This window comes from Hemitrygon akajei, chromosome 8, assembly GCF_048418815.1.
Source record: "Hemitrygon akajei chromosome 8, sHemAka1.3, whole genome shotgun sequence".
NCBI classification, from domain to species: domain Eukaryota; kingdom Metazoa; phylum Chordata; class Chondrichthyes; order Myliobatiformes; family Dasyatidae; genus Hemitrygon; species Hemitrygon akajei.
The window spans coordinates 169,348,424-169,362,207 of record NC_133131.1 but is presented as its reverse complement, the minus strand read 5'-3'; the positions used below and the strand labels follow the sequence as shown (position 1 = coordinate 169,362,207).

Here is a 13,784-nt window from a genome sequence, read left to right as displayed (position 1 = left end):
AGCCTAATGGCATTGGGGAGTATTGGGGAGTACCCTGGGATGCAGACCATCAGGTCCCGGGGACTTATCCGCCTTCAGACTCAACAATCTATCCAACACTGTTTCTTGCCTAATATAAATTTCCTTCAGTTCATCCTTTACCCTAGTTCCTTTGGCCACTATTACATCTGGGAGATTGTCTGTGTCTTCCCTAGTGAAGACAGATCCAAAGTACCTGTTCAACTCATCTGCCATTTTCTTGTTCCCCATAATAAATTCACCCGTTTCTGTCTTCAATGGCTCAATTTTGGTCTTAACTATTTTTCTGCTATTCACATGCCTAAAGAAGCTTTTACTATCCTCCTTTATATTCTTGGGTAGTTTACCTTCGTACCTCATTTTTTCTTGGCGTATTGCCTTTTTTGTTATCTTCTGTTGCTCTTTAAAAATACTTATTCTCTTTTATTTTTATACTGCCCTTTACTTCCCTCATCAGCCACGGCCGCCCCTTACTCCCCTTAGGATCTTTCTTCCTCTTTGGAATGAACCGATCCTGCACCTTCTGCATTATTCCCAGAAATACCTGCCATTTTTGTTCCACTGCCTTCCCTGCTAGGGTATTGTTCCATTGAACTTTGGCCAGCTCCTCCCTTATAGCTCCATAGTTGCCTTTGTTCAACTGTAATACTGACACATCTGATTTTCCCTTCTCCTTCTCAAATTGTAGGTTAAAACATATCATATTATGGTCACTACCTCCTAATGGTTCTTTTACCTCGAGGTCCCTGATCAAATACGGTTCATTGCACAACACTAAATCTAGAATTGCCTTCTCCCTGGTAGCCTCCAGTACAAGCTGTTCTAAGAATCCATCTCGGAAGCACTCCACAAACTCCCTTTCTTGGGGTCCAGTACCATTCTGATTCTCCTAGTCTACCTGCATGTTGAAATCCCCCATGACAACTGTATCATTACCTTTGCGACATGCCAATTTTACCTCTTCATTCAACTTACACCCTACATCCAGACTGCTGTTTGGGGGGACTGTAGATAACTCCCATGAGGTCTTTCTACCCTTAGAATTTCTCAGTTCTATCCATACTGACTCTACATCCCCAGATTCTATGTCCCCCCTCGCAAGGGACTGAATATCATTCCTCACCAACAGAGCCACCCCACCCCCTCTGCCAGTCAGTCTGTCCTTTCGATAAGATGTATATCCTTGAATATTCATTTCCCAGGCCCTGTCCGCTTGAAGCCATGTCTCAGTTATTCCCACATCGTACTTGCCAATTTCCAACTGAGCCTCAAGCTCATCTACTTTATTCCTTGTACTTCGTGCATTCATATATAATACTTTTAATTCGGTACTCCCCTCTCCTTTCATATCAATTCCTATTTCACTTGGCCATACTGTATGATCTCTTCTTGAGCTTTCTACTCCATTGATTCTGTTGTCCTTTTTAACTTTCCTTATTTTCACTTTCCCTTTAACTCCATCCTTATATTTCCAGTTCATCCCCTCCCCCCCCCCCCCCCCCCCCACTACTTAGTTTAAACACATCCGTGTTGCAGTGGCAAACCTGTCTGCCAGAATGCTGGTCCCCCACCTATTAAGGTGCAACCTGTCCCTCTTGTACAATTCATCCCTACCCCAAAACAGAACCCAGTGGTCCAAGAATGTAAATCCTTGCTTCCTGTACCAGTTCCTCAGCCACACATTCAGATCTATTATCTCCCTGTTCCTGCCCTCTCCAGCACGAGGAACTGGAAGCAAACCAGAGATGGCCACCCTGGAAGTCCTGCTTTTCAGCCTTCTTCCGAGTTCTCTGAAGTCCCGCTGCAGAATATCCTTCCTCTTCTTCCCGATGTCATTTGTGCTGACATGCACTACCACTTCCGGCTGTTCACCTTCACCCTTGAGGATTCCCTGCAATCGGTCCGTGATGTCCTGGATCCTAGCACCAGGGAGGCAACACACCATCCTTAAATCTTGCCTGTTGCCGCAGAAACCCCTTTCTGTACCTCTTACTATGGAGTCCCCTACTACCACGGCTCTTCCTGATGTCTGACTCCTTGTCTCTGCTTCTGCACCAATTTTCGGCTCGCAGACCTGTCTGCCTCTCAGACTGACAGTATCTTCTGTCCTGACAGCTTCCAAGGTGAACCTGTTCACGAGAGGTACATCCCCTGGGGTCTCCTGTACTCCACAAACATCCTTTCCTTCCTCATCGTCGCCCCCTTTCTCTCTTCCAGTACCCTCAGTGTAACGACCTCACTGTAGGTCCTGTCCAGAAAACTCTCGTTTTCGCAAATAAACCTGAGGTCCTCCAGTTCTTTCTTCATTGCTGCAACATGCTCCTTCAGAAGCTGAATCTGGACACACTTTCCACAGCGGTAGCAGCCGGGGACACCATCAGTGTCCCTGACCTCCCACATCATGCACGTAGCACACTGAATCAGCTTAGCGGTCATGTCTTCACCCTCTGCAATTGTGCCTGGCGTAGTCTCCCCGCCGAAGACTCTGGAGCCAAAGACTAGCACTTTTCACACCAGGCCACTTCCCAACTTACAGAAAGAGGTGACTTAGTCAAAATGGCACCTGTGTACAACACTCCCTCGGTCAAGATCTTCTGGATAGATCATGAGACATTTAAATTCTTTTGTGTTTTATATTTGTCTTTGATGTAATTCTGGATCTGTTGGAGCCTGTGGTTTGCTGTTTGGAGATCATTTGTGTGTCTGCAGTCTGAGAGGATTCTGGGAGGCAGAAGCAGTGTATGTGATCATCATGGCTGCAAGCCGATATTTGACTTAATTTCACCAATTAAAGCAAAGAGGGAGATTGAAATAATGAGGCAAATGCAGTTGAGCACCTCCTGTGTGCCTGTCTTTTGATTGCTCTGCTACTGGAGAGGAGAGCAGAGCCTGCAGCTGTGCTGTACCCAGAGATGATCAAAGTCTGCATTTTGGATATGGACTTTTCTCCAATCTTACATTTTTTTTTATATTGTGTTTCTCACCCAATCTTTCTAGTTTTTTGTGCAGAGGGGGATTTGGGAGTTGACAATCATGCAGCTTGGTTTCATATCTGCATGCAGAATTTGAGTTGCATGCTTTGAACATGGATCAGATGTAGAATCATTGTGGGTAGAATTAAGGAATGGCAAGACCTTGATAAGCCAATCAGAAAAGACTCCATTTACTGCCAGTCACAGCCAACCTTCTATCCATGTTAGTATCTTTCCTGCTCTTTTGTTGCAGCCTTCCAAAAAAAACAGCTGACTGGAGTTGGTTGCCAGACAGCTGTGGGAGTCAAGCCTTCATGTAAATTTATGGCAAGAGGTTGATTCTTGATGTCAGGGCATGAAGAGATATGTAGGGGGGAAGACAGAAGACTGGGGTAGGGAAAAAATGAATCAGTTGTGATTAAATGGTAGGCTCAATGAGGCCAAGTGGCCTAATTCTGCTCCAATATCTTAATAAGCTGGTAAGGAAGGCGGGCTCTGTCGTGGGCAAAGTACTGGAGAGTTTAACATCGGTAGCTGAGCGAAGGGCGCTTAGTAGGCTACGGTCAATTATGGAAAACTCTGAACATCCTCTACATAGCACCATCCAGAGACAGAGAAGCAGTCTCAGCAACAGGTTACTATCGATGCAATGCTCCTCAGACAGGATGAAGAGGTCAATACTCCCCAATGCCATTAGGCTTTACAATTCAACTGCCAGGACTTAAGAACTTTTTAAAAGCTATTATTAATGCTTTTTGAGATAGTGATTTAGATGCATATCATATTTTTTACTGAGTTAAGTATTGTATGTAATTAGTTTTGCTACAAGTGTATGGGACATTGGAAAAAAAGTTGAATTTCCCCATGGGGATAAATAAATTATCTATCTATCTTATGGTCTTTATACTTATTGAGTATACCCTTGTTCCCCATTGCTGCCTCTCTCCAATGTTACTTCCGGCGGTCCGATATCCACTCTTGCCTTTTACTGTCCAAAAGCAATTGGTATACTCATAATATTGGCTAGCTTATCTTCATATTTTATTTTTTCTCACTACTTGTTTGCTGCTGCCTGTTGGCTTTTAAAAGCTTCCCACTAATTTTAGCTATATGTAATGTACATCGTCTTAATGTACACAAGTGGTTTTTACTCGTGATACTTTTAATTGCGCACTTCTGAATTGTTCTGACTCCAGCCATTGTGTTCTGCCATCATCCCTGCTAATGTCTTGCCCCCTTGCAATCAGCTTTGGCCAGCTCTTCTCTAGTGCCTCTAATTCCCTTTACTCCAGTGCAATACTGATACATCTGACTTATCTTCTCTCATTGCTAGATGATTTCTATCATGATCCCTGACTCAAGGGTTCCTTTCCCTTAAACTCCATAATTAAATTTGTTCATTGCACAACACCCAATCTAGAATTGCCTTTTCTAATGGGTCCCACCACAAGCTGCTCTAAAAAGCCATCTTGTAGGTGTTCAACAAATTCTTTCCCTTGATGCAGCACTAACCTGACTTTCCCCACTCTATCTGTATATCGAAATCCCTCATGGCAATTGTAACATCATCTTTTCTATCTCCCAGTGCAATTGTACCCAATATCATAGTTTCTATTTGAAAGCTTCTCATCAAGGTCTTGCAGTTCCTTAAAGATTTTACAGATCGGGAGAATAAACAATGTAGGTAGAATATAGTATAGGGAAGCGTATGCTCATGCACTTTCATGGAAGGAATAATGTGGACATTTTCTGAACAGGGAGCAAATCCAGAAAAAGGCCCAAAAGGACTTGGGAATCTGTGCAGAACTCACTAAAGTTAACTTTCAGGTTGAGTCAGTGGTAAGGAAGGCAAATGCAGTGTTAGCACCTAGAAAGGACTAAAATAGGATGTAATGCTGAGGGTTTAGAAGGCATTGGTGAGGGTCTGGAGGTTCGACAGAATGATGCCAGCAGGACTGGTGAAGCGTCCATTGAACTCTTTTCCATAGATGCTGCCTGGCTTGCTGAGTTCCAGCATCTGCAGATTTTTCTCATTTGAGAATAGAAGGATGTCCCTTTGAGCAGATGAGATGGGATTTTCTTTGGTCAGAGGGTGGCAAATCTGGAATTCATTGCTACAGATGGCTGCAGAGGCCATTTAAATTGGAGGTCAATAGGTTCTTGATCAATGGATGTCAGGTTACAGGAAAAAGGCAGGAGAATGGGGTTGCGTACAGAACACCCTGGTTTCCTTGGCTGCACAAGACTAGGGGAGACACTGCCAGGAAGTCCTGCCAAACTCGAGACTGGGACAGCTCATCCCACCAAACCCTGGTTTGTGTGGATATAGGGTATTTTGCCACCTTGTTGCAAAATAAGTGCCACAAAACAGACAGTACATTACATACAATGAAAGGAATTATGTTTATGGGTTAGTAAATAACAAAAAGGCCAATTCTAATTAAACAGTCTCACACACAAATTGGTGCTCATCTTGAACTTCTGCCACTCACTGGACCCTCTGTCAGCATAAACGCCCACACCACCTTCTGAACATCACTTATATCTCAAACAGGTCTCTCACCAGATCATATGCTACAACCAGTTCTCCCGTGAACAAAAGCCCAAGACCAACCTATTTTCACATCAAGAAAACCACCTGTTAATTGGATGGCACACTGCACATCATCCCTCATCTTCAATAACCTAAACTGAAAGCAGAACAGAGCTACTAAATGAAATACCTACAGCATAATAAAGATGTGAACCAGGGCATTACAAGTAAAATAAGACAATTTCTTCCAAAGTACAGTGAGTATTTATTTGAACAGGTGTACAAGACCACTTGTGGATGAATAAACAAGTTGCTAATTACACATCTGAACAATTATTAAGAGGCTTTGGAACAAGATTATAGCTTTCCTATCAAAATTAGAGAACACTGATAGGGTAGCATGCATCTCCCAGGGCTGCCACTTGCACCACAGCTGTTCTTCCAGAGCAATCACTGATACCTGCAAGGGATATTCAATGTCCCACTATCTGTCTCAACTAAACTGCCAGCAGTTTTATTAAAACTGGATTGCTTGGGCCATTGACTTCATCTCCAGGACCATCATTGTCAACCCATAAACTGCATCTTTACTTGCATCCACAAGAACAGAGACAGCCACCAAATGAGCAGCTGCTTGGAGATTGTTCACTTCTCTACACCTGTGAGCTAGTTCATGACCCCCAATCCCTATACACTGGAGCAACACGGTTCAGGTGGTTTAACAGAGCATGTGGGAGGACCATTCAGATGCCTTCTGGCCTACAGAAAAAAAATTCCCAATAACTACACCCCTTTGACTTTGGGTGCCCACTATCTCCAGGTTTGAATTCCATGACATTGAAGTCGTTTTCCATGTTCCTGGCTTCCAAAATTCCTTAGTTGTCACCTTCTTCCAGAGGGACTGAGGATCAGCTGAGTACCAAATTCACTGCTGCTGCTCCATTACCGATTCAACAGTATTCCAGCTGGCACACCTATAAAAGAGGAAAACATTCAGTATCCAGACAACTCACTCACATTCAAAGCAAACATTAACTCTGAACAGACTCCCATTGGAAGATCACTTGTTTGATTCACCAGCCTCAACCGATTTTCACCAAACTGCCCATACGCAACTTCCAGAATCCTTCAGCTCACATGAACCACACACTTGCCTCTGCAGTCTCTATTACTCAGGCAATCCCCAAGCAGCTGAGCACCAGATCAAATTGTTTATTAAGAGTTATATTTTGCCAACAGTCATGCTTGATGTTTAAAGCTCAAGACTACATTTCCAAATATCTAGTGTCTGCCTGATGAAAGGCAGCAATGCCAATATTGTAGAGGCATAATTGCAATCTTGACATTAGGCAGACTTCCAGGATGAAGGATGGTTGTACATGGAAATGCCCCATGTTATGTCACATTCCAGTCAGGTAACAGACTGTTACAGATTGGTTTGAATGTACAGAGCTTCCTAACCCAGATCTGTGGTTAACAGAGACAGGTCTCAAATGCCCCATTGGTTAATCTTGCAGATGGTGTAGGAAGCAGCAAGGCCACACACAGACCTTCCCTGCTGGCACTAACACACTGCGTTGAGATATGTCCACATAGGCAACCCACTGGCTCAATCAGAATGCCCAAGATCCCAGAAGCTCCAACCACAATACCCACCATAACGGATCAGCAAATCCTAATCATCAAGGAGCACACCACTGACAAACCCACTCCTCCAGACCCCAATCACCATTTCCTGTCACCTAATGGGCATACAATGTACCGTAGATTCCGGATTATAAACCGCTACTTTTTTCCCACATTTTGAACAGCTTTGAACTCTGCGGCCTATAATCCAGAGCGGCTAATACATGGTTTTTTTTCATGCCGCCTCGTAAACATTTTGCCTCGTAACAGTAGACCAATAAAATTGATGAGTAGTTCACAGAGGTCCAATGAAATTCTACGATAAATCAAGCGCACTTTCACAATTAAATTATTGTAAATCAGTCATTTGTACTCGCCCTCATCAACATGGAAAATACTCGAAGAAAAGCAAGACCCGAGCGCGTCAGACCCGATCGCATTGCGCAAGCGCGTCAGACCCGATCGCATTGCGCAAGCGCGTCAGACCCGATCGCATTGCGCAAGCGCGTCAGACCCGATCGCATTGCGCAAGCGTGTCAGACCCGATTAGACCCGAGCGAAAACGCTGCTTTTAAGTTAAAGTCGATCAATAACTTTTCCTGGTAGGCTGCAGTATATATATTTTTACCAGTCGCTAGGAGATATTGGAATGTTGTTCGTGCTGTTCAGTAAAAAAGTATATGCAACGTAATTTGTGTTACCGATAAGTATGTATATTTAAAAGTAGCGGTGCGGCCTTTACAATTAAAAAATTGATTTTATTTCTAAAATTAGAGCCTGCGGCTTTTAATCAGGTGCGCTCTGTAGTCCGGAATCTACGGTATCTTGTGTACTTAAACATGTTGTGTTTTAAATTGATGGATGTAAAGCTGCATCACATCCAGAAGAACAATTTTGTTCTCTACACTTGAGTACTGAAATGATATTAAACAATCTCAAATCTTAAAAGATGGAAAAATTTCCAAAGACATTAGATTCTCTACAGCTCTGGAGTATGATTCTTCAGCCACAACCAAAATTAGCTGTGTATTCAATAATAGACAGTAGGTGCAGGAGTAGGCCATTCAGCCCTTCTAGCCAGCACCACCATTCACTGTGATCATACACAATCAGTACCCCTTTCCTGCCCTTTCCCCATATCCCTTGACCCTGAATCTGTAAGAGCTCTATCTAACTCTCTTGAATGCATCCAGAGACTTGGCCTCCACTGCCTTCTGGGGCAGAGCATTCCACATATCCACCACTCTCTAGGTGAAAGTTTTTCCGCATCTGTTCTAAATGGCCTACCCCTTATTCTTAAACTGTGGCCTCTAGTTCTGGACTCACCCATCAACGGGAACATGCTTCCTGCCTCCAGTGTGTCCAATCCCTTAATAATCTTATGTCTCAATCAGATCCCCTCTCATCCTTCTAAATTCCAGTGTACACAAGCCCAGTTGCTCCAATCTTTCAACATATGACAGTCCCACCATTTGGGGAATTAACCTTGTGAACCTACGCTGCACTCCCTCAGTAGCAAGAATGTCCTTCCTCAAATTTGGAGACCAAAACTGCACACAATACTCCTGGTGGGGTCTCACCAGGGCCCTGTACAGCTGCAGAAGGACCTCTTTACTCCTATACTCAATTCCTCTTGTTATAAAAGCCAGCATGCCATTAGCTTTCTTCACTGCCTGCTGTACCTGCATACTTGCTTTCATTGACTGATGTACAAGAACACCTAGATCTCGTTGTACTTCCCCTTCCTGTTCTTGCCACCAAAGTGGATAACCTCACATTTATCCACATTAAACTGTATCTGCCATACATTTGCCCACCCACCCAACCTGTCCAAGTCACCCTGCATTCTCATTACATCCTCCTGACATTTCACACGGCCACACAGCTTTGTGTCATCGGCAAATTTGCTAATGTTACTTTTAATCCCTTCATCTAAATCATTAATGTATATTGTAAACAGCTGCGGTCCCAGCACCGAACCTTGCGGTACCCCACTGGTCACAGCCTGCCATTCCGAAAGGGACCCGTTAATCGCTACTCTTTGTTTCCTGTCAGCCAGCCAATTTTCAATCCATGTCAGTACTCTGCCCCCAATACCATGTGCCCTAATTTTGCCCTCTAATCTCCTATGTGGGATTTTATCAAAAGCTTTCTGGAAGTCCAGGTACACTACATCTATTGGCTCTCCCTTGTCCATTTTCATAGTTACATCCTCAAAAAACTCCAGCTTAGTCAAGCATGATTTTCCCTTCATAAATCCATGCTGACTCAGACTGATCCTTCTACTGCTATCTAAATGTGTCGTAATTTCCTCTTTTATAATTGACTCCAGCATCTTTCCCACCACTGACGTCGGTATAATTCCCAGTTTTCTCTCTCCCTCCTTTCTTGAAAAGTGGGACAACATTAGCCACCCTCCAATCAGCAGGAACTGATCCTGAATCTATAGAACATTGGAAAATGATCACCAATGCGTCCATGATTTCTAGAGCCACCTCTTTAAGTACCCTGGGATGCAGACCATCAGGTCCTGGGGACTTATCAGCCTTCAGACTCAGTCTATCCAACACCGTTTCTTGCCTAATATAAATTTCCTTCAGTTCATCCTTTACCCTAGTTCCTTTGGCCACTATTACATCTGGGAGATTGTTTGTGTCTTCCCTAGTGAAGACAGATCCAAAGTACCTGTTCAACTCATCTGCCATTTTCTTGTTCCCCATAATAAATTCACCCGTTTCTGTCTTCAATGGCCCAATTTTGGTCTTAACTATTTTTTTTGCTATTCACATACCTGAAGAGCTTTTACTATCCTCCTTTATATTCTTGGCTAGTTTACCTTCATACCTCATTTTTTCTTGGCATATTGCCTTTTTTGTTATCTTCTGTTGCTCTTTAAAAGCTTCCCAGTCCTCCGGTTTCCCACTCATCTTTGCTATGTTATACTTTTATTTTTATATTGCCCTTTACTTCCCTTGTCAGCCACTGCAACCCCTTCATTACGAAGCTGTGCCAAACACACCTGTTGTGATATCCCAGACAACTTCATGTCCAATGTTAGCCGTCCCCGGTGAAAGGCCACATCTTGTATTTAGTTCTGCAACAGAAAACTGGTTTAGATTCAAAACAACAAACAGGTAGTCTCAAAAAGAAAATCATTGAAATGTTTGGGTTTTCTATAACCTCGTTCTATATGAAAGACAAGGTCTCAAACAAACCCCAGTAATCTAGCAGGTATTGAAGGAAGGGACAAGGTCACAGACAAACCTGCCCTGCTGGCATTTAAATACTGCATCAAGGCAAATAATGAGACTGAAATTTTGCTGACCGATTTCTGATTTGGGGTAAGTTGTATACATTGACAAGTGGGCCCTGAAGAGCAGAGCCAGGTATAGGCACTGTACTATAGGCACAATTACAGTACATAACTAACTAGCTCAAGCTGGAGATCAGCAGGGATGGATTCACTAGACTGAACACCAAGCCACAAGTTATAACTACAATCAATCCTGTTGAAGTCCAGATGCAATCTCAAACCAACCCACTTCCTACAGCAGCTTTAGCCATTCAGTCCAAGGCTTGTCCTGTGTGGGAATACTGCTACAAACACTGGCTTCAATCTTAGATCAAGACAGCTACAACAACACTCCAGTGAACAGAAGCGAGTCGAAATAGAAATGAATCACTCAGGGACAAATGCATATGTAGGTAGAGAACTAGACTGCAGAAAAGTTTTCATTTTCAGTAAAAATGAGCAGTTTCTTCCAAAGTGCAGTGAGTACCTAATACAAAACCAACTGTAGATGAATAGGTTGCCAATTTACAAATTTCCCATGTCTGAACAATTAGTAAATGACTCTGGAACAAGGTTACAGCCAGTGCAATTAAACTGCCCATCAGCAGGGAACACTTAGGGAAGCTTGCATCGCCAGGAATTTCAGATCTGCAAGGCTGAGTAAGGGCTGCTACTTGCACCACAGCTAGCCTTACAGAACAAGTTTGAAAATGTCTGCCAGGATTACTCCGTGTCCTACAATCTGACAACTGCATTTCACTATCAAGGGCTATTGGAATCCCCATGATGGGCCTACAAATGGAATTGACCAACAGAAATTATCACTGACATGCCATGAATTTTTTTTAAAAAAAAACAGCCGTGGAGTGCAATACAAAAATTATAAATGACAAAATAAGTGCAATAGTAAGAGTGAGGCATGAAACATTCAGAAACAGGAACAGGTTCTTTATCGATGTAGTAAGAGGGCACATTCTAGACATTGAGTTAGAGGCAATGGCCCAATGGTTTCATATCCAAGAAAACCACATCCACTACCTGTACATAGCTCTGCATTCCCGATCAAAGGATGCCAAGACACCAAGCAGAACTGCAGGCTCAACACTAGGCAGGTTTAAATGTGGTTGCAATAGGAAATTAAACTGGTGCCCATGTCTGCACTTTCCAAGACTAGCAGGAATGTAGAGCCTCCCAATCTATATCTATGGTTAACAGAAGCTGGTTAATCTTCAGGTGTTAGAAGCAGCAAGGTCAAGGTCCAGATGGAAAACACTGCCCATATCAGAATGCCCAGGAGTCTAGGTTCCAGTCAAAAACCCACACTACTGTACCTGAGCAACAAATCCTATTTGCCATTAAGGAGGAAGACTGATCGAGCCCAAGAGATTTATTCAACCACAACAGAATAAAGTCAATTATATGCAATTAGACAATAAATACATGCCTGCTGTGGTATCCCAAACAGCTTAGTGTCCAAAGTTAAGTCTCCAGTGGAAAGGCACAACTTGTACTGACAACTCTGCAACAGAAAGCTGGTTTAAGATTCAAATTGCCAAACAATCTCAAGCACAAGTGTTTGGGTTTTCATATAACCTAGTTCTACATAGAAAAAGGTCTCAGACAAACCCCATTAATCTAGCAGGTATTGGAGAAAGGGACAAGGTCACAGGCAGACCTGCCCCGCTGGCCATTTAAATACTGCGTCAAGACTTGACTCATACCTGGGTTAAGTAAACAGGACCAGACAAGATGTGGGGCCTGAAGAGCAACTAATATTCTAACATCCCAGTAACTCAAGCACTTAAAAACTAAGCCATGAAGTCTGTGCTGTAACTTCATGTTCTATGGACTAAGCAAAATTAAAGTGAAATTGGTCTAGATAAAGTCAGCAGGAAGCACGTGGGCCAAGGGACATGTTTCAATGCTTCGTGGTGGACATCACCTACCAGGCTGGTTTTGACCCATTCCACACAGGCTTTGCAGCTTAAAACTTTCGAGGTCTGAAAACTTTACATATGGAACTTTAACTCTTTTACAGAATGCTCCCAAGGCTTTATTTCAAACCACCACTTGTGTATTAAAATGCAAAACTTAAATATTGCACAATCCTCAGTCCAATTAGAGCCACAGAAACAGTCCAAGCACCAAGGAAACTAGTAACCCCATTTCCTAAAGGACTGAATGCAGTGAAGTTACTTTGAGATACTTACCATCTTGGTCAAATCACGTCATCACCTTGGCACCCAAACATACTCTGCAGTCTTCCACCAGCAATACACGTGCAGTTTCATGAGCTCCATGTCGCAAGCTGCTGGAAGATCAAATTGTCAAGTCACAACCCGAACAGGTAAGGCAGTCAGTACAGCAGCATTTCAGTAGAGATGTACAGGGCTCTCCAACCTGGATCTGATGTAGACAGAAAAAGGTCGAATATGGCCCCCTGGTTAATTTTGCAATGCTGTAGGATGGAGGAAGGCCACACTGAGGCCTACCTTGCTGATACTGAAACACTGCAGCGGGCATAAGCGCCCACACGCTATTCTGCGCATTTAGAACAGCGATGTCATTCGGGACCACTCCCGCACAAAGGGACAAGTCTTAAACATAAAATACATTTGCCGGCGTTACTCAATCAGCGAGCTCCTGCTCCCGAGTCCACACGTGGGCAGAGCGGCGGGCCCAATCAGGAGGCCTCTTCCTCCCGAGTCCACACGTGGGCAGAGCGGCGGGCCCAATCAGGAGGCCTCTTCCTCCCCGGTCCACACGTGGGCAGAGCGGCGGGCCCAATCAGGGGGCCTCTTCCTCCCCGGTCCACACGTGGGCAGAGCGGCGGGCCCAATCGGAGAGCTTTCACCCGTTCCCACATAGCCAGGACACCTAAATCAAACGGCTTCCTGTGTTCCTTCCACACAGCAGCGCGACCCACTTATTGTTTCCCGTCAAACAGAGCAGGCCCCGCAATCATCCTTCGCGCCGTTGCTAAGCAGAGACCCGGCACAACACACTGAAACCCATTCCCAAAACATACCTTACCTCCCTGAGCTCGCAGCACAAAATGGCCAGCATACTGCGAACGCCGTCTTTTATATACGACTGTGTGTCACGTGAAACTTATCGACCAATGGGAGGTTCTGGCGCTGTTCGTCACGCAGGAGAAAGGGCGGGATGGTTTCCAGTGGGAGTAAATGCTGCAGGTGCTGCAAAGGCGAGATAAAGTTAGAGTAACAACGCACACAAAATGCTGGTGGAACACAGCAGGCCAGGCAGCATCTATAAGGAGAAGCACTGTCGACGTTTCCGGTCGAGACCCTTCGTCAGGACTAACCGAAAGGAAAGATAGTAA

General features: G+C 44.0%; 1 long non-coding RNA gene across 1 annotated transcript; it reads right to left on the bottom strand.

Annotated features, from left to right (window-relative positions):
• Positions 1-5,764: 5,764 nt before the first annotated feature.
• LOC140732420 (uncharacterized) lies at positions 5,765-13,503 on the bottom strand. The gene is made up of 5 exons (XR_012100076.1): positions 13,475-13,503; positions 12,652-12,752; positions 11,886-11,960; positions 10,169-10,243; positions 5,765-6,497 (listed from the first exon to the last, which is right to left on the bottom strand). It is a non-coding gene; the product is annotated as an uncharacterized lncRNA (long non-coding RNA).
• Between the last annotated feature and the right edge of the window lie 281 nt (positions 13,504-13,784).